Source organism: Herpailurus yagouaroundi, unplaced genomic scaffold (assembly GCF_014898765.1).
Source record: "Herpailurus yagouaroundi ecotype Mexico unplaced genomic scaffold, PumYag 182, whole genome shotgun sequence".
Lineage (NCBI taxonomy): Eukaryota > Metazoa > Chordata > Mammalia > Carnivora > Felidae > Herpailurus > Herpailurus yagouaroundi.
The window spans coordinates 27,452,034-27,474,030 of NW_024412413.1; the positions used below are offsets into that span (position 1 = coordinate 27,452,034).

Here is a 21,997-nt window from a genome sequence, read left to right on the forward strand (position 1 = left end):
TTATGGTAGTCTGTGGAGTAGAAATGATTACTTTTATTTAGACTGCTTGTTTGCAATTCCAAACTTCTCAATGGCTTATGATTAAGGAAAATACTTTCTGTGGACCTTCCCTGTTTTAGAAGGATGGCTATCTTAGTCAGCTCTGTCTGCCATAACAGAATACCATAGACTGGGTGGCTTATAACAACAAATATGTATTTCTCACAGTTCTGGAGGCTGGGAGGTCCAAGATCACTGTGCTGGCAGATTAGGTTTCTGGTGAGAGCCCTCTTCTTGGTTCATAGACCACTGTCTTCTTGTTGTGTTTTCACATGGCAGGAGGGACAGGAGAGCTCACTAGGTCCCTTTTATACAGGCACTAATCCCATTCGTGAGGGCTCCACCCTCATAAACTACTCATCTCCTGAAGCCCTCACCTCCTAATACTATTGCTTTGGGGATTAGGATTTCACCATAGGAACTTTGGAGGGATATAATCATTCAATCCATAACTGTGGCTCTTATAATAGTTGTTTTTTTTAATATATTAAACAGAATAATTGATGGGAAGAAAGTATACTATCAAGGGAAAAATGAACAATTTCTTAAAAGAAATTAGCAGCTCTCAGGAATTGCTTGGTTATAAGTCACAGGAACCCATTCTATCTATGTTAACTAAAATAGGAACATTTATAGAAGATTATAGAAGTCTAGGACAGAGAATACAAAGAATTATTTGAACCAGGAGCTGGAAAGATCTCAAGCTCAGCTGGAGAGCCTGAGATCTCCCTCCCACCCTTCTTCCCTTCCTTCCTTCCTTCCTTCCTTCCTTCCTTCTTCCCTCCCTCCCATGCTCCCTCCCTCCCTGCCTTCCTGCCTGCCTGCTTTCTTGCCTTCTTTAGACCTCCCTAGTGCCAAGCACTGTGGATACAGTGGAGAAATAGTTAGATGAGAGCTTAGAGGCACGGACAATATATGCTAAGGAGCATATATTCTTGTAGGAGGAGATAGACAATAAGCCAAAGTCAATTACAGTAAAACCTTGGTTTGCGAGCATAATTCGTTCCAGAAACATGCTTGTAATCCAAAGCACTTGTATATCAAAGCAAAGTTCCCCATAAGAAATAATGGAAATTCAGATGATTCATTTCACAACCAAAAATTATTCATATAAAAATGATTACAATACTGTAATATAATACAAAAAAATAAATAAAATACAAAATATAAAGAAAAATAAATTAACTTGCACTTACCTTTGAAAACCTTCGTGGCTGGTGTAAGGGAGACAAGAGAGAGTAGGATTATTGTGTAGGACAGCGTCACTATCACTAACAAAATCACTGCTCTTTGTTGGCTCAATGGAATCTTTTTCTTTTCGTGCAACTTTAACAAGGACCCTATCTAATGACACTTGTTTTTGCCTCCTTTTTAGGATTATGCAGAAATGTGATACTGCGTTGTCATGAAACAGATTCATTGCTCACACTGCTACAGCCTTATTCGGGTGGTGCTTTTCTTTTCTTTTTTTTTTTTTTTTCAACGTCCATTTATTTTTGGGACAGAGAGAGACAGAGCATGAACGGGCGAGGGGCAGAGAGAGAGGGAGACACAGAACTGGAAACAGGCTCCAGGCTCTGAGCCATCAGCCCAGAGCCCGACGCGGGGCTCGAACTCACGGACCGCGAGATCGTGACCTGGCTGAAGTCGGACGCTTAACAGACTGCGCCACCCAGGAGCCCCGGGGTGGTGCTTTTCTACAAAATTTTGCACTGTTTCTCACATTTTACACATCCCCCTAAGCTCATTTGAAGTGAGGGATTCCTCTACCTTTTTCTCTTCCTCCTCTGTAGACTAGATGCAGACATAGACTTCTTATAAAATCTTCCAATTTGAGCCACTCGCATACCTCTTTCTTACTTCCCAATGATTTCTTTCTTAACTTCCACCATAATCATCTCCTTCTTACCGCCTTTCTTTTCAGACTTTTTCTGCATGGGGACCATTGTATACACTCACACGGATGTTGACTATAGTATACTTGGCAATAAGTGTAGTAAGCTGTTGTCATATACTGTATTTAATGTAACTGGCAATAAGGCAGCAGAGGAAAGGGTCTATATCTGCAGGCAGCCTGACCTAGAATGAAGCAAGGCATTCCTAAGCTTACTCTTGTATGGAAAAACAAAGGACTGTCCATAGGTGCTTTGAAGCGAGAAAAAATACCCTAGTTTCAGTTGTGGGCACCTTCCAACTTGGCTGAAAAATCACTGATATCTGCCAAACACCATGGCCTGAGACGGAGCATCCAAGCATGGGAGACAATCACCCACAATCCCATAGGGAGGGATGGGGGGGGGGGGAAGAACCTTTGGCTTAGCTTGTGATCATGTGACATTTGTTGTCACGTACTACTTGTATTGCAAGACATCGCTCATTTATCAAGTTAAAATTTATTAGAAATGTTTGCTTGTCTTGCAGAACACTCACAGAACAAGTTACTAACAATCCAAGGTTTTACTGTAAAAGATTCTTATAATTCCAGTGACCATAAATTGCTTGCCCACATCTGAGATCCAACGGGGTACTATTAATAGTCTCAGTTGACAATAAGTGTAAACCTGTCCAAGGCACACCAGAAATGTCATGGGCAAAGGACTATGGAGAGAATTAGAAGAGGGTTATGTTGTAATGACTGCGTGGCTACTTGAGACTGGTGACAAGAGGAGTTCTATGTAAGCTGAGACCTGAATGACAAGAAGGAGCCAAGTGTAGGAAGATGACAGGGATGAGCCTTCTAGGCAGAGAGATCAACTAAGGGCTCTCAGGGAGGAACAGGCATGGAGCATTTGCAGAACACAAAGAAGGCCAGTGTGGTTAGCATGCAGTGGATGGAGAGAACCTGGCTGGAAAGGGGACCAGAGACATTGGCAGGGGTCATGTGAGGTCAAACCTTCTGGGCATTAGTAAAGAGTTTGGCTTTGTTTATACAAAGCATGATGGGAAGCCGCTGAAAGGTTTTCAGCAAGGAAGTGACACAACCTGCTTTACCTTTCTAAAGAGCATCCTGTAATGTTATATAGTTAGAGTTTTAAAAGAATTGTTGGCAATTTTTTTTTTAATTTTTTTTCCTCGTTTTTTTTTTTTTTTTGGACAGAGAGGGACCAAGCATGAAGGGGGGGGGGGGGGCAGAGAGAGCGGGAGACACAGAATCGGAAACAGGCTCCAGGCTCCGAGCCATCAGCCCAGAGCCTGACGCGGGGCTCGAACTCACGGACCGCGAGATCGTGACCTGGCTGAAGTCGGACACTTAACCGACTGCGCCACCCAGGCGCCCCGAATTGTTGGCAATTTTTATTGATCTTTCTTTGATGTAGTTATTTTTTTTCTTTTCTTTATTTTTTTTAAAAGATATTTTAAGAATGTTTATTTTTGAGAAAGCACACACACACACACACACACACACACACACACACGTGGGGGAGGGGCAGAGAGAGAGGGAGACAGAGGATCTGAAGCTGACAGCACAGAGCCCCATGTGGGTCTCGAACTCACGAACCACCAACTGAGCCACCCAGGTGCCTCTGTAGTTATTTCTTTTAAGGTTCCTATTTTGAAGAGATGCAAACTTATGTAAAACCATATCATTGTATATCAAATGATATGACATCTGAGATTTTCCTTAAAATTAGAGATAGGGGTGCCTGGGTGGCTCAGTTGGTTAAGCTGCTGGCTTTTCATTTCAGCTCAGATGATGATCTTGCAGTTAGTTGTCAGTTCAAGCCCCACATTGGGCTCTGCGCTGGCAGCATGAAGCCTGCTTGGGATTCTCTCTCTCCCTCTCTCTCTCTGCCCTTTCCCTGCTCTCTCTCTTTCAAAAATAAATAAACAAACATAAAAAAAAAATTAGAGATGAAACAGGATTGGCCATGATTGGATGCTTGTTGAATTGGGGTTTGATTTACTATTATTTCTACTTTTGTATATGTTTGAAGTTTTTTTTTTTTTTTTTAATAATGAAATGTAAAAAAGAAAAAAAAAAGGCCCACTCTGGCTGTGGCAGGTTGGCTGTGGTGTGGACACAGAGAAGTGAGTGGATTGGGGATACATTTTGTAGTTAGAGCCAACAGGACCTACTGGTAGGGGGGTGGTGAGGAAATGAGAAGATCCAATGGTAACTCTTTGATTTTTAGCTTAGCGACTGGTTGGATTAAGATGCTATTGGCCAAAAAAGTGAAGGCATAGGAGGAGCATGTTTGAGTGGGAAGGGAGGAAAAGTTCTCTTTTGAGCATGTTAAGCTTAACATTAGACATTCACATGGAAATGTCCAGTGGGCAAGTGTGGAATCATGCCAAAAGGACGCACATATTGTATAAGACACGTCTTATGAGCTACTTCAGCCACTCTCAGACTCACCTGACCCAAGAGCCTTTGCTTATTTGTTCTATCTCTGTTGTTGGTTCTGTGTGGGCTCCCACTGGCTTTTTGTAGGTGCCACCTGACAAAGTAAAAGCCCTGTTTCCCAGGGGATTCCGTATTGAAGCCAGCCTGCTTAGTGACTGTATAAAAGCAACTGGGAAGTGAGGAAGAATTAACGCCTCATGGAGTCAAGCTTGGTCAAGGGGGAATGGGAGCCAGTGGATAAATTATTCCCTCTTTCTCTCTTTGGAGCCAGTCCTGAGATGCATTCACTCATGTGGCCTCTTGGAAGATGGTCCAGGGAGTTAGAACAATCAGTCATGCTTGATCCCAAGCAGAAGCCAGCTCTGTAATGTACCATTGTATTTGCTTTCCTTCCTTTCCTGCCTCACTCTTCTTTCCTTGACATTTGCAGAACAAAAGAAGGTAGATTCAGTAAAGCAGATGGAAAAGGAGGCAGCAAAGTAGAAGGAAAGCTAGGAGAAAGGAGGGCCATGTAAATCTTGCAAAGGAGGTAACGCTCATCTTTGTTGAATGCTGCAGACAGCTCAAGAGAAAACTAGGAGGGTGATCCTTAGATTTGGCAAAATCAGAGGTCACTCATTAGTAAACCTGTTGAGACCTTTCTCAGCTTTCATGGGATGATTGAGAAGGAAACATGACTACAATGGACTGAAAAGAGAATAGAAGATTAAAAATTTTTCAAAAGTGTAGACAGTAAATAGAGATCCTTTGCTTTGAAGAGGAACCGGCGTGGTGGCTGGAAAAGGATTGTGGAAGAGGAAGGATTTTCATTTTTTAAAGAAGGGCAATAATTACTGTAGGTTCATGGGAATAAGGCGGGGGGGGGGGGGCAGCATAATTGTGAAAGTGAAGTCTGTGAGACCATCATAGGGAATGTATTTAAGGGCTCAAATGAGAAGTAGGCGGGCATGGGAGGACTAATGTTTGAAGAGGGGAGAATGTGCATTTTGGGAATGGAGAGGCAAATAGGCCAGGGATGTGTGGTAGGATCACTTGGCAGTGTTAAGGGCAAATTGAGAGTTGTGGCTGGGACAAGTCCCTTTGGGTGGTGCCAGTCTCTTTCAGTGAGCCTGCTTTCTTGTTCCCACTCTTCCCTGCCGAGGTTGACTTTTCATTTCTTTTCAGTTCTAGAACCTCAAGGGAAGGCACAGGAGTTCCTGAATTCTAGTCTCTGGGAGTGTTCCCTAACAGGGACAACTGGTCCCATCAGCTATGGTAGGTAAGTTGGTCATGGATGAGGCACAGCTGTCAAAAGATGAGGACATAGTAAGGCAGGCACCCCAGGAGATAACTCCAACCTGGTCTTCTGGACTTCCTGCCCAATAAAAGGGCTGGAGAATAGGTTGGATGCATTTGGCTGATTTTTTGTTTATTTGTTCGTTTGTTTCTTGGGAGATCTTTGTTATAGGTATAGCAATCGTAGTCAGACTGTATTCTGAGTTTTAGTTTGGGACATTTGCTCTCTATAGCTGCAGGGAAATATTTTCTTTTATTAGACCCAATCATCTCAAAGAATTTGTGTAGGAGGAATTACAAATAGAGATGAGAGAGAGAGAGAGAGAGAGAGAGAGAGAGAGTGTGTGTGTGTTCTTCCCATTAGTGGTATTTTGGCTCCTGTTCCTTGCTGAATACAGGAGGACCAACCTTTTTTCTGTAGGGGAGGAGTCTTGTGTAGTGATTTGCTCACAGGAACCAGTGGCCCATTTCAGGGAATGTCCTGGGGAACCTCCTTTGGGGTTGCAGCATAGGGGTAGAGGAGTTTAGAGTTCGATGATTCAGCGTTTTGGCCTTTCCTACTACTTGCAAGTCTGTGTGCCATTGTGTTTTCAGGGTTGCCAGGTTATTCCTATAGCCAGGCAGAAAAATGCCTTGTTTGGGAGCTCCGGCCTGTAGTCAGATATGGGTTAGGTCTCCACTCTACCATTTACACGCTTGGTGACCGTGGGACAGTCTTAAAATATACCTTCTTTATATGGTTCTTGGGGAGAGGAAACGTGTGAAGAGCCTTCAGCGAGAAGCCTAGCACAAAGTAGGCATGGCACAAATGATAATAGTTTTAATTTCCAGGAGCACCTGGGTGACTCAGTCGGCTGAGCCTCTGACTCTTGATTTCAGCTCAGGTCATGATCCCAGGGTCATGGGAGGGGAGCCCAGCATGGAGCACAGAGCCTACTTAAGATTCTCTCTCTCTCCCTTCGTCCCTTTCCCCTGTTCACATACTCTCTCTCTCAAATAAAATTTTAAAAATTAAAAAAAATAGTTTAATTTCTAGGAGGACCTATTGACATAAAATGCTATTATTGGATGCTCAGTGCAGTGTATGATCTAGAGAAAGAAGACAAAGCTATTTGGTGAATGCGGTGAGACTGGTGAATAGAAGAGTACCAGGTAAAACACAGAATTATGGAACTTGAGTTTGTGAGGAAGATTTTGATTAACATCTCAAGTGTGCTGCTTGGACCCTTGATGAAGTTGCATCTCTAGGCCTCAGTTTCCCATCTATAACATGGGAATAATAATTTCTGCCATCGGGTTGTTGTAAGATACAGATCAATAAAACACTAAGCATAAGGCCTGACATTTAGTAGCTATTCATTAAAGAGCTTTGATGATTAATAATACTAGATGGTAATCATTACTCACACAATAGAGGCAGTGTAGTTGAGTGGGACAGAGTGGCCTCCTGCATTCCTGAAATTGCACCAAATTAGTAATTACCCACTTTGCTAGGGCAGAGGTTGACCCTGCACAAATCTCAATTCTGATTATTTCACAAAGGTTGTTAGATTTGACATGACAAGGGCTCCTTTCAAATATATAGAAGTTAATAATAATCTTGGACATGAATCTTGGATACTCGTTCTTTCATTTTGCTTTGGACATCTCACCCTTCTGCTAAAAGCAGTATATGTTAAATCTCATTTTTTTTCCTTACTCTTTTGAATCTGATCACTCAGGCCTTGATAAAATCCTTGTTCTGGAGTTTGTTCAAAGTTCATGGGAATAGCATCACAATGTATTATTCTTGTCAAAATTGCTTAAGTGGAATTGAATCACAAGGAAACAATCAGATTAATTCAGAATACGGCACATTCTACAAGACATCTAACTACCCTGGACTCTGCAAAAAACTTGAAAAACAAAGCGAAACTAAAAGGTCAGGATTGAAGTATGTAAAGTTAGATTAAAAGAGACTAATAAATATATAACCAGATGCAATGCCTGCACCTTGAATGAGTATAGAGAGCCCTCCACCTGAAAGAAAGAAGGAAAGGAATAAGGAAAGAAAGAAAGAAAGAAAGAAAGAAAGAAAGAAAGAAAAGAAAAGAAAAAAGAGAAAGGAAAGGAAGGAAGGAAGAAAGAAGGGAAAAAAAGAAAAAGAAAGAAAAGGAAAGAAAAAAAAGAAAAAGAAAGAGGAAAGAAAGGAAGAAAGAAGGAAGGATAGAAAGAAAAGAAAAAGAAAGAGAAAAAAAGAAAGAAAGGAAAGAAAAAGAAAGACAAGAAAAGGAAAGAAAGAAAGAAACCCAACTATAAAACATATTATGGGACAACTGGAGAAATTTGACTATGGACTATATATTATAAAATATTATTCACTTTATGATAAGTTTCTTGGGTATGACAATGGTAGTGTGGCTATGTAGGAGAACATACTTGTTTTTTTCAGGTAATACACATGTAAATATTTAGGGGTAAAATATTATAGTTTCTGCAATTTCTTAAAAATTTTTTAATGTTTATTAATTTTAGAGAGACAGTGCAAACAGGGGAGGGGCAGAGAGAGAGGGAGAGGACACATCAGCATGGAGCCCAGTGCAGAGCTTGAACCCACAAACTGTAGGATCACGACCTGAGCCGAGGTCGGATGCTCAACCGACTGAGCCACTCAGGCGCCCAATTTCTGCAATTTCAAATGGTTCCACCAAATAGGATGTAAATGTGTACATCTATATCCATAGGTAGATGTATAAAGAGAAAGAAAATATTCTTTGGAACATGGAAAATACTATTTAACCTATATGAAAGGTTCATAGGTATCCATGAACTGTTCCTTCAACTTTTCTAAAGGTTTGACAATTTTCAAAATAAAAAGTTGGGGGAGAAAAGTTTGTGGGAGAAAACCAGCTAGCCCATCTGCATAGTTACTTCCCGGGAATGCTCATTGAGGAGCCCTCTATCCAACCTCACAGACACTGGGGCTTTTATCCTTTCAGGGACTAAGGGCTCACATCATAGATTTGAGCCATTGGCCAATTCTCACCTGGGAAAGCCTCTGTTCTTTACAGTCCTGCAGCTGAAAATCTGGAGTAGGAGATGGATGTGGAGAGAAGGCTTGTTCAGAAAAGGAAGTAGTAAAACAAACATGCATTTGAGGGGGCAACCATTAAAAAGATCCTAGGAGGTAAAGTCCTTTCAGTTTTCAGCAGGCATATGGCCCGTTAAGCATCTGTGTAAATTTAGTAGGAATCTTGTTTGCCTAGGTGATGAAGAATAAGAATTCCAGGGTAAAAATAATTCAGGAATTTATACCTGGAATTTCTGGGAGAAATTGATAGAACTAGGAGAAAGAATTTCCTTTCAAGAATGGATTTATTAAGGACAGATGGGTCCTGGGGTCATTCTTCTTAGAGCTTAATTACCATGTTCTGAAGCAGTTTGAGATCTTAATGACTTGACTCCTTCCTATCCACCGGTGTCAAATTTAAAACCAACCACACAAAATGTTGGGGACAAAAAGTAGTCCAGTAAACAAACTTATTAATAGAAATGAAATTCCACAGGGAACACAGGCACACACAAGTCAGTGGGATATTAAATTCCTGTGATAAATTAACATGGATTAAGCAAAACTTTTTATAGTGCAAGTTCTTAGTATCAAATTTTGAAGCACAGCAACATCTAATAATATAATTATAATATATAAACTATTTCTTTTTTTAATGTTTATTTACTTTTGAGAGAGAGAGTGAGCAGGGGAGGGGCAGAGAGAGAGGGAGAGAAAAAATCCCAAGCAGGCTCTGTGCTGTCAGCACAAAGCCGGACGTGGAGCTTGAACCCATGAATCATGAGATCATGACATCAGCCGAAATCAAGAGTCGGTTGCTTAATTGACTGAGCCACCTAGGCACCCCTATATTAACTATTTCTAATAGGTTGCAAATAATGCTAAAGGGCTGTGTTGAAGGAAAACATTGATTCACTCAATAAATAATTATTGGACACACTTTCTGTTCTGCATTTGGGAATAAAGCCAGGGACATGTCTTCCTGGAGTCCACTCTCCACCAATGAGGTAGACTTAATATGTGATGAGTTACAATAGTAACAAAGGCTACAAAAGAGTAGTTTGTAGATCTGTCATCTGGAATAGCTTAGATTTTATGAATGCTAATCATCACAGAAGAAAATTATCAAATGTAGAACTATTTTTTAATGTTAATTTATTTTAGAGAGAGAGAGAGAGAGAGAGAGAGAGTGTGTGTGTGTGTGAGTGGGGAGGAGCAGAGAGAGAGGGATAGACAGTATCTGAAGCAGGCTCCAGGCTCTGAGCTGTCAGCACATAACCCAATGTGGGGCTCAAACTCATGAACCGCGAGATCATGACCCTAGCCGAAGTCGGTTGCTTAAGGGACTGAGCCACCCAGGTGCCCCTGTAGAACTATTTTTAATATATTTAAAGTTTTTCTGAAATTTTTTCATTGTAAAAAGACTTGAATTTTCTTTTCTTCTTCCTCTTCTTCTTCTTCTTCTTTTTCTTCTTCTTCTTCTTGAGAGAGAGGACGCAAGTTAGTGAGGGGCAGAGAGGAAAAGAAGGAGAGAGAGAGAGAGAGAAAAGCAGGCTCACCCAAAGCCCAGCTCATGTTTACTCAAAGCAGGGCTCGAGCTCACCCAAAGCTGGGCTCAAGCTCACCCAGTGCAGGGCTCAAGCTCACCCGATGTGGGACTTGAACTCACAAACTGTGAGATCATGACCTGAGCCAAAGTCAGATGCTTAACGATTGAGCCACCCTGGTGCCCTGAGGCTTTAATTTTCTAAGACAACTTTAAATCCTGAAGGCTGGTATTTTTGTTCTCTTGTTTATGTCCCCCACCATCATGCTTGCAGATAGAGTGATTGACAGGGTCAATAGCTATGCATGTGACTGTTGGCAGGAAGGCTGCTGGGACAATGCTCATGGTCCTCCATGCCACCAGCATGGCAGCATAAGGCCAGTGGTTAAAGGTACCAATACTGGTGTTAACTTCTTGAGTTCAAGTCCAGGCTCTGCCACTTGGTAGCTGGGTAGTATGGGCAAATTACTCACTCAAGCTCAGTTTCCTCAGCTGAAAATGAAGATAGTCGTAGTACCACCCTCCCCAACTCTTTTTTTTTCTTTTAGCATCCTAAATAAGATAATGCAGATAAAGCACTTGGCAGAAAGTAAGTCTTCAATAGATTTTAAACATTTTTTTTATTTGAAAATCTAATTTTTTTTATTAAGCAATCCAGGAATCAGGCAGCATCCCATCTAGCAAAAAGCGGGGAGCTCCTTAGATTTTAACTATTATATGGTTGCTTTAATTTTTATGACTAGTCGATTGTCTGATCATCCCCACTCTGAACATGCTCACTGGCTTTTTGTTCTTATTTTTCAAGTTGAATGTAGTCAGGTCCCTGATTTCACACCAAATGCATTCACTTCTAGTCTTGTATGCACAGTAATCAAAGTGGGCTTTTACTGTCCTAGAGGTCAAAAACCATAAAATTTTATCTGTAGTATAAAAACCCAAAGCTGACATAGGAAAGGAAGTTGGAAAGTAGCAGAAATTAATACAAGAAGGTTCAGGCTTTTCAAAGGCAAATATGCAAAGTTGAGAATGATCTTTTCCCTGAATGAACATCTGGAATGACTGTATGTAGATTAGTACACTCATGATACCAGCAAGTGCCGGCTACTTCTGAGTCCATTGGAGCTTTTTTTCTAGCAACTTTGGGAAATCCACATCTTTATTACTTTTGTTTTTTTAATGCTGGACAGTGTGACAGAGATGGCTGATTGTCTCAATATTCATTTCTCCCTTCTTTTTCTTTAGAGGACACTGATTGTTAGTTGGACTTTTGGCTACCCAGAATATGGACTACATTTCCCAAGCTCCCTTGCAGCTAGGCATGTGATCATGTGACTAAGTTCTAGCCAAAGGGCTGTGAAGAGATGTGTTCTTGCAAGGAAAGATGTGCTCTCCTTTCTTTTCCAACTGAGCCAGGATGTGGATGTTGTGGTGAGCTACCTGGACCATGCAGATGAGAATAACACCCTAAGAAAGGTGGAAGGAACTTGAGTTTGGACACTATGGAGCAGCCACATTATATTAGAAATATAATTCTATTTTGTTTAAGTCATGACTACTCAGTCTCCATTAACTGCAGTTGTATCTAGATCATAAATAATACAGGCAGGAATGAATATGGAAGTAGAAGTGTCTCCTCAACACCTCCCCCTCACCATTGCTCTTTTTTTGCTGGCTTGAATCCTGGGGGGGAAATGCTGATGCGTGTGTGTGTGTGTGTGTGTGTGTGTGTGTGTGTGTGTGTATTGTTTTACTCTGTATGTAAGAATTCATTCACTGAACATACACAGTGTTTATATTGAGAGTTCCAGGCATTTTACTTTGAATGTGTGCATGTGCGTGCGTGCACACACACACACACACACGCACACACATATGTACACTTATATATCAATCACAATTATCATGTTTAATAAGCATACAGTCTAGACTGGAAAATCTATATAATATGAGAAGTAATATATTGCCAAATGAACAAGATAATGAGCTCAGAAAGTTTCAGAAAGCCTGGGCCATCATTTTTACTCTGAACCCAATGAATTACCAATGAAAGTAAAAAGCTAGTCTCCAGAAGGACAAGGGATGGGATTTGACTTCATTTAGCTTTCCCCATTGTTTACAGAACATCCTACTCATAGCTTTCCTTCAGTTCTGTGTCAGGTTGCCTCCTTTGTGGTCTTCTGGCTCTTTCTTGGCACCCTCCTCTTTCCCACCCACATGATGCCTGTTATCTCACAAGCCTGGCCCTCCTTCATCCCTTTGTGTGAGACAAGCAGCTGGCATCACTGTCCCAGTTTCATAGATAGAGCAACGGTCATTTTTCTATTGTTACTAGACCAAAGTTAACTAGTGAGTCATTCTAAAGTGCTAGAACCAGATCCTAATTCTTGTTCCTGGAATCATTTGCCAAACCGAATTACAGAAAGTTCAAGAGGATGCTGGCCTTTGAACAGCTCAGTGAGGAATGCATTTGCGTGTGACTTAGTTAAAAACAAGGATTGGGGCGCCTGTGTGGCGCAGTCGGTTAAGCGTCCGACTTCAGCCAGGTCACGATCTCGCGGTCCGTGAGTTCGAGCCCCGTGTCAGGCTCTGGGCTGATGGCTCGGAGCCTGGAGCCTGTTTCGGATTCTGTGTCTCCCTCTCTCTGCCCCTCCCCCGTTCATGCTCTGTCTCTCTCTGTCCCAAAAAATAAATAAACGTTAAAAAAAAAAATTAAAAAAAAAAAAACAAAAAAAAACCAAAAAACAAAAAAAAAAAACAAGGATTAACTCTCTATTGAAAACTGCTGGCCTGAAAAAGAAAGGGGAGAAATATATCAATGTAAAATTATCTTCATACCAAAAAGATGCTTAACTGCTCTGAAAATGCACTGCAAGCTCTTTGGTTCATGGCTTCCTAAGTACTAGGTTTTTAAACAGAATATGTCTTATTTGCAGTTGAGGAGATCAATTTTCTTCCTCTTACAATAGTCACATATGTGAATTTAGATCTGGGAGGAAACAATTTATTTCCTTCTTTTCACAAGAGGATCTTTAAAGTATCTAACAACAACAACAACAACAACAGCAACAAGAATAAATTTAAAAGAAAATATCTAACAGAGAAAAAATGAGCTTGCTCATGTATTAAAATTAGTACACAAGCCATTCCAAACACAAGCTGTTCATATTTAGTAGGGAGATGCTTTTTATGTAGCATTTTTGGAATAGCTTAGAATTTCTTAATTTTTTCCCCTTCCTTGTGTCTTTCTTTGCATCACATGTAATCCTGTTTCTTCATCCTTTCACGCACCCTCCTAGCCAACTTGATGAAAGGCACAAAGTGTGCCTGCAGTAGTAACTCTGGATTTAAAAGTAGAAACAACGTCAGTGTGAAGGCAAGTTAGAGTTTGAATATTAAGCTTAGTGACTTTATCCTTTGTTTCATAGCTATGGGAAAAGGAAAATTTTGGAAAGCGGAAATACGATTTCTTACTTGGAGTCCAGGAACCCTTAAAGCTGTCTTTCTTATAATTATCACCTGCAACTACCCTTTGGGCTCTACCCAGACACCCTGAGTCAGGATCCCTGAAGATGGGTCATGGGAATCTTCTTTTCAACAAACTTCCCAGATGGTTCTTATATCCATTAACAGTTGGAGAGTCTCTGCTCTGAGGAGTTCATGGATGGTCTTTAAGGGCTTTATGAAGCCCCTCAATATGTATACAAAGTATGGTGCAGGTGCACAGGTGTGGTTTTCTTTTTCTTTAAAAAAAAATTTTTTTAAGTTTATTCATTTTTCAGAGACAGTGAGACAAAGCGTGAGTGGAGGAGGGTGAGAGAGAGAGGGAGACACAGAATCCAAAACAGGCACCTGGCTCTGAGCTGTCAGCACAGAGCCTGATGCGGGGCTTGAACTCACAACCGTGAGATCATGACCTGACCCGAAGTCAGCCGCTCAACCAACTGAGCCACCCAGGGGCCCCACAGGTGTGTTTTTCTAAGGGAGATTCTCAAGGAGTTCTGTGACCCTGGAAAAGGTTAAGGGTCTAAATGGTCGATAAATGTAGGGAAAAAAAGTTCCGTCTCACTTATTAGTGAACAGGAACTAAAAAAAATTAGTGAATAGATTGAAAAATCTGACACAGTGTTTGGCAAAGATCTAGAAAAGTAGGGATTCTCATACATTGATTATGAAAACCAATGGTTACAGACATTTTGGGGAGCACTTTGACAATAGCTAACAAAACTTAAAATACATTCTCTTTACAACCCATTTTAAGTAAGTACAAACTCTTGAACACATGAACATGACTTGCTTAAGGATATTCTATGGGGTATTGTTTGTTTATAATTGCAGAAAATTGGAAATAACCTAAATATTCACCAATAGAAGAATGAATAAATAAAATGTAGTATAATAAAGTGCTCATTACTATAAAGTGACTACAAGGAATGATATAAAGCCTCATATTAATAATTATGAAGATAATGGTTAATACTCACATGTTTACTGGCACTAAGAGTTCTGCATATATTAACAAAAAGTCTGGACCCCAAAACATAATACTGAGTTAAAAAAAGACATCACAAAATGATACACATTGTGATACTACTTATGTCTAAAAGCACAAAATAATACTTAAATGATTTATCAATACACATGTAGTAAAAATATGAAAACATGGATTTCCCAAATATACACAAAATTCTCTATAATTGCGATCCAGGGTAGCACCAGGGAGGACTTATAAAACTGGGGGCATTTCAGTCTGCTTCAGTTTATCAGAAACCTGTCATTTTCTAAAGACCTGTAATTAACAAACATTTATATAGAACTGTACTCTTACAACCAGTTACCAAGGGGTGATGATTAATTTTATATGCCAACTTGACTGGGCTAAAAGGTGTCTAGATAGCTGGTAAAACATTATTTTTTGGTTGTATCTGTGAAAGTGTCTCTGGAAGAGATTAGCATTTGAATCAGGAGACTGAATAAGATCACTTTACCCTATGCAAATGGGCATCATCCAATCCATTGAGTGCCCTCATAGAGCGAAAAGCAAGGGCAAATTTGCTCTTCTGTTGAGCTGAGACGTTCACCTTCTCCTGCCCTCAGACATTTGTGCTCCTGGTTCTTGGCTTTTGGATTCATACCAGGACTTACACCACTGGCCCCAATTTTTTAGATCTTCTCAGAATTCATGATAACTAGGGAGTAAAGGGCTTGGTGTTGCCAGACCTATGCCTTAAATTTAAGATTAAGAAAACTGGAGAAACTCAAAATATGCAATTTTGATTTAATAAAATCAAGTGTCTTTCCCTCTCTTCCTACGCCACTCCATATTAAAAAAAAAAAAAAAAGGAAAAAGGGCTAGGAAAAAAAAATTATGGTTACTCGGGTAATTATTCTTTCAACCAGATTTCAAATTTAGAGCTCTTTACCTCCAACTTCTGTCCTCTTTGTTGACAGGATTAAGTGGACCTACAAGGATCTGCACATTTGGTCCCAGTACCCTCCCAGTTCACCCCATATCCCACCCACGTGGACTCCTCATCCTCATTTTTGTACTGCCAACCTTTGCCTGGGACAAGGCTTCTTTCTGACCCTGCTTGCCTAGAAAAGCCCAATCATCCTTCAAGAACCAGCTCAAAGTTCACCTCCTCTGTGAAGGCTCCCCTGAAATAGGAGTTACTCATCCCCACATGCTGATTGAATACTGTCAGTGCCCTTCAGCCAAAGACCACCAGGAACACACCAACAATGAGACAAGGTAGGTTTATTACTCATTGATGGAGGGAAAACATACTCCATGGGGCATAACAGAGTGTCACAGAGAACTTTTAAGATTTGGGCTTTGGTTGGGTGATTTGGGGAGGGTCTATTAACTCAAAAATCTTCTCTAGATTGGAAACCACCAAAGAGCAAAGGGCAGTTTCTATGCTTTGGTGTTTTATGGGTACCACAGTGACCTTGTTTTTGTCTTGGCATAGACAAAATTATAAATTACAAATTTGTAAAAATTTACAAATTACAAATTTACTGCGAACTTGTTTTGTTGTTCTTTATCATGGTTCAGAGTAAGTTTATCTGAGGTTGGCGTACTATGAGATTATTTATGTCCAACTGGAGAACAAGATGGCCTGGCTATGAGTGTCAGACCAGCTTGTAATACTATTGGGGTCTAACTGTGATTATTTGTGGGTGTCAGGGGCTGCTTTCCTTTTTCTTAGCACCTACAGTACAACAGTTATTGGACTTTGATATTGTTTGTGTGTCTTTTACATCACTCAGCATGTTGTATTGTGACACAGATAGTACTGTCCATCCAAATCCTCCTCCCCCCAAACAGTGGGGCAAGCATGGAATGTCAGTGGGACTGACCCCACCTCCAGCTTCAGTGATGAGACTTGATTTGTGTAAAACAACCCAGTGACTGGTTCAGGGATGGGCATTGCAGATGATGTTGCCTGGAAATAGACACAGAGATTTGCATGCAAGAGAGTTAGTGGGGAAGGCTCACAGGAAGGATGTTAACAGAGAGGGAAATCCAATGGAGCAGTAGGGAAAGTTGACCTGCTGTGCGGTTGCAGTAAAGGCCTCATCTGATCCTCCAGGGGAGCTCTGGAGCTGGGATATCCCTTCAGAGAGGTCTGAATTGAGGCAGGGCGAGGCTTTTGTACCTGCCCATTGACCAGCAGTTTCTTCCCAAAAGGGGCAAGCAGCTCCTATTGGCTAGAGCAATGCCTGTAGAGGAACTCACTTATGAACCATCAACAATCACCCATCCCAGCGGTGGAGGATGGGAGTTTCAGTCCTGAAAGGAAAATCTGGTTGGTGTAGCCACTAAAATGGACAAATGTGAATAAGCTATTTTCTCGTCCTACTGATAATTTCACCTTCTAGAAGACATGATTTTGGTGCCAATTCTATCCAACAAGGAGCACTTGGTAGGTGAAATGGAGAGCCTTGCAAAGCAGTTACTATTACTTATTTAAACACATTGCTCAAGGCCAGCCCAGTTGGGAGTGTTCTTTGGGTACAGTGATTATTTCAGGGAGCTCAGGAATTTTTTGGTACTTAAGAGTAGAGAAGCATGTTCTCCTCCATTAGATGCCGGAAGAAAGTGTATAGTCTCAGCTGCTGGTTGCATCATCAGGATAAAACCAGCATATAGACCATGGAAGAATGGAGAAACTTACAGAGAAATGAGGGTGGTAATAGTGGACTGGAGCTACATCAGTCATCAGGCCACAGGTGATTGTGCACCTCTCTTTCCAATTCTGTGTTTCGTGATTTTATACTCTTAGCTTGAAATAGGCCATGGTGGGGGTATTTACAACATGGAAATCGGCAAACACTGTAAGTCAGGGCTTTGTTCTCCAGAGAGTCAATTAGTTGTTGTACACACTTTCCAGCAAACCACTAGTGGAGCCCTAATCAAACCATGCCTGAAGCCTGTCCTGTTACATGACAAGACTTTACAGTTACAGGAGTCAATAGATTCTCTTTATAATATAACCTGTTTTGACTTCTAATTACCACATATTATTGTTTATCGATTTGTACTTTCATTTTCTCCAAAAAGCTGAAAGCTTCCCAAAAGTCAGGGAACATATTTTTCTTTGAATTTTCAGTGCCTAGAACATAGTCAGTATCCCACATACATTGAATACATAAAGTAGAACGATCCTTGAACTGAAAAGGATCGAACAAGCACTGATAAAAAGGAAACAGACATTTAAGATGAGTGAAAGTGCAGGTGTTCAAACTTGTCCATTTTGTTGGCCTAAAGAAATGACATTCCAGAGTTGAGAGAATTATGACAAATTGTGGATGTGGGAGAGAAGATGAAAGACAGGCAAATGCCCATCTGGTTTTTTAAGAAGAAAGAAAGCAAATTCTGCAAGCTGTGTACTTTCCTGGTTATCTCACATCAGGTTCTAGAACAGATTGTTAAGGGGTGCCTGGGTGGCTCAGTTGGTTGGGCGACTGACTTCGGCTCAGGTCATGATCTCGCGGTTTGTGAGTTCTAGCCCCGCATCAGGCTCTGTGCTGACCACTTGCTCAGAGCCTGGAGCCTGCTCCGGATTCCGTCTCTCTTTCTCTCTGCCCCTGCCCCACTCACACTCTGTGTCTGTCTCTCTCAAAAATAAATAAACATTAAAATAAATAAATAAATAAATAAATAAATAAATAAATAAATGAGATTGTTGAAATACTAGTTTCAAGGAGAAGAAGCAGTGTTCACCAGGATATGCTCATTAATAAAAAAATCAAAAAAACAAAAAGCAAAAATGGACAGCCAAGGGTTTGCATGATATGACATGGCCATAGAGTTAAATTTAATGGGGATAAATGAAAGATACTGTATTTGCGTCCAAAACACCAATGGCACACTGTCAGGATGTGACTTGGCTTAGCAGCAATATGTACAACAAAGGTGGAGAGATTATACTTGAAAATCAATCCAGTTTGAGTCACCTATGTAATGTGACCATGAAGAAAGCCAATACAATCCTGGGTTGCATTAAATTAAGCTTAGTCTGGTCTTGTGACTTACTGATTGATGTGCAAGTCTTACCTGATGACCTAAACAGAAACAGATCCTGTTTGAACAGCATTTTGAAAAATTAGTTCTCCTTCCTCCCTCCAACCTGGCAGAGTCTTCTTGTGGAGACACCAGTGTGTGTGATTCAGTCAGGGGTAGTACCTGCTTATGAATCACGTTGGTGGCTGCATGGAGAGTAGGGCCCACCCAGGTTCAGGTGATCTGTCTGTCTATTCATGTGCCATTACCATGCTGTATTACTTATAGAGACTTTATAGAGCTGGTCCTCCTTCGTGGCCCTTCCTTTTTAGTGTTTTTGAGAAGATTTTTGATGGTGTCCATGATCGACAGGCTCCTATCCTCTCTGGCACCTATCTCCCCATTACACACCAACAGGAACTATGTATGGATGAGAAAAAGGAAACGGTGCTTCTGGGCATTCATCTCTCTCTCTTTCCCCACCTCCACACCCCTTTTTCTCAAGGACTCTTGGTGAATGTGGGCTTGGCTGACAGACAGCCACAGCCTGACTCCTATTCTTGGCTGCTTATCACTTGTGATCCTGGGCAAGTTCCCTAAAATCCCTAAGCCTCAGTTTCCTCATCTGTTAAGTGGGCAAAACGATGCCTTCCTCATAGTGAGAATGAAGGGAAATGAAATGCAGAAAGCACTTATTCCAGAGCCTCGTATAGAGGAGAGTCTCCATACATGGCAGCCGTGTCTGCTGTTGTTCTCGTAGGAGATGGTGCTTTGTTAGTATAGTTCCTGTTACTATTATCATCAGACACTCCTTTATTTCCTTTATTCTAGTTCATGAATTTGAACGGGAAGAAATCATATCTCTATTTTATTTAACCTTTCTTTGAAATCTAGCTTTTCCTTCTGTTAAGAGTGCAGGCAACTGGACTGCAGTGGTATTAGCATTGTGACTTTGTCACCATTGACATCACAGATCTTTTCACATCACCTGATAGTTATTGCAGACATCTCAAAATATCTCCCATCACTCTTTGTTTTTTTCTTTAAAAAAATTTTTTTTTTTTTACCGTTTTTCTTTATTATTGAGAGACAGAGAGAGACAGAGCATGAGCAGGTGAGAGGCAGAGAGAGGAAGAAACACAGAATCCGAAGCAGGCTCCAGGCTCCGAGCTGTCAGCACAGAGCCCAATGCGGGGCTCGAACTCACGGACCACGAGATCATGACCTGAACCGAAGTTGGATGCTTAACCGACTGAGCCACCCAGGCGCCCCATCCCATCACTCTTTGAAATGACAGTAGCTTTTTGACCCTTCATCAGGTCTTAGTATGTAAAGCATTGATTGGGGTGCCTGGGTGGCTCGGACAGCTGAGTGTCCAACTTGGGCTCGGGTCATAATCTCACGGTTCGTGAGTTTGAGCCCCACATGGGGCTCTCTGCTGTCAGTGCCAAGCCTACTTTGAATTCTCTGTCTCCCTCTGTCTCTCTGCCCCTCTCCTGCTCATACTCTCTGCCTCAAGAATAAACCTTAAATTTTTTTTTTTTTTTTTTTTTTTTTAGAAATAAAGCATTGCTAAAGGAGTACACATGTTACTCTGGTACATTACTTAAATGTTTGATGACCATAACAGTATAATTGTTTTCTTTTGTAATTTTATGTATTTAAAACATTATTCTGAGAAGTTGTCTATAGGCTTTACCAGCTTGCCACTGGGAGCCATGGCACATAAAGGATTAAGTGCCCCTGTGCCGGTCAGCTCAGTTCATTAAAGAGCAGTGAAGGTCACAGGGGCTCTCTTGTAAGGTCAAGATCACTTCACCTCCCTTCACTCTATGCCTCCGCCCCAGAGACTGGCAGCATTTCCAGAGACACAGAAGGGACTAAGACCCACCCGAACAAGCCTGTCTCTGGCAGGAAATAGAATGCCTTGTGGATGGTGGATTAGCTTTGGCATAGCATTATGGGAGAGGCGGACCATTTGGATATGAAAGCTGATAGTTGGCAAAGCAATAAAGGCAGAATGACTCACTTGTAACTGGTGGCGGGACCTGTGATTGATCAGCAGTCCTTCATTCTGACTCTCTCTCTCTCAGTCTAGGCCTTTTTTTTTTTTTTTAATTATTTATTTTGAGAGAGAGCAGGGGAGGAGCAGAGAGAGAGGGAGAGAATCCTAAGCAGGCTCTGCACTGTCAGAGAGGAGCCCCATGTGGGGCTCAAACTCACAAACTGTGAGATCATGACCTGAGCCAAAATCAAGGGTCGGACGCTCAACCGACTGAGCCACCCAGTTCCCCTCTCAGTCTAGGCCTTTTGTTCTACGTCAGGCAAGACTCCACACTTCCTATTCCTCTCTCTCCTCATCCCTACTCATGTCTCTTTCTCCATCTTGTCTCTGCTTCTCTCTCTATTTCCTTCCCTCATTTTTTTCTCCTCCTCCCTCATTCCCTTTCCCCCACTTCTACAGCGAAGAAGCAGTAGAAAATTCTGAATTTAGTATTGAGCACATAGTGGACATTCTTCTCTATGCCTGACCTCATGTTCTTGACACTGATACTTGTTGGCTTTGGGCCTGTGCTCATACCCCTTTCTGTCATCACATGCACACACACACACACACACACACACACACACACACACACACTCTATCTCTTTCTCTCTGACACACACTCACACCTCAGAAAGATTATATTTATAATACCCTCGGGTATTTCCAAATGCCAGTACTCATTTTGGGAGCACACTTGTCTCTCCTGCTTGGAACAAACTGAACTTTCCACTGGCTCAGAGTTTTGAAGTTCTTCCGGCTGAGGGAAGAGTGAGAAACTCCAGGGGACCAGCCATATGTCAGAGCACTATCAACTTTCTACTCTGAGGGTCATGCTCACCAGAGCAGAACATTTGTTGAAGGATTCGCAGCCACATTTGGCCCAAGCAGCTCATGTTGGGTCTTTTTAAAAAAAAAAACAAAAAACTTGCTGGTGGAAAGGGCTTCTGGAGTAGAGAGACCAGGTGTCGAGTGAGAATAGATCCTACCAGGCTGACACGGGCCATCAGAAATGATGTTTCGGGGCACCTGGGTGGCTCAGTCAGTTAAGCGTGTGACTTGGTTTCAGCTCCAGTCTTGATCTCACAGTTTGTAAGTTCAAGCCTTGCATCAGGCTCAGCTCGGATGGCATGGAGCCTGCTTGGGATTCTTTCTCTCTCCTTCTCTCTCTGCCCCTCCTTTCTCTTTTTCTT

At 41.5% G+C, this 21,997-nt stretch overlaps 1 long non-coding RNA gene across 1 annotated transcript in view; it reads left to right on the forward strand.

Moving 5' to 3' along the window:
• Positions 1 to 21,997, forward strand: part of LOC121040623 (uncharacterized) — a 150,168-nt gene that overhangs the window by 38,941 nt on the left and 89,230 nt on the right. Inside the window, exon 4 of the long non-coding RNA XR_005795374.1 lies at positions 15,703 to 16,003. This is a non-coding gene — a long non-coding RNA (uncharacterized LOC121040623). The remainder of the gene's footprint in view (positions 1 to 15,702; positions 16,004 to 21,997) is intronic.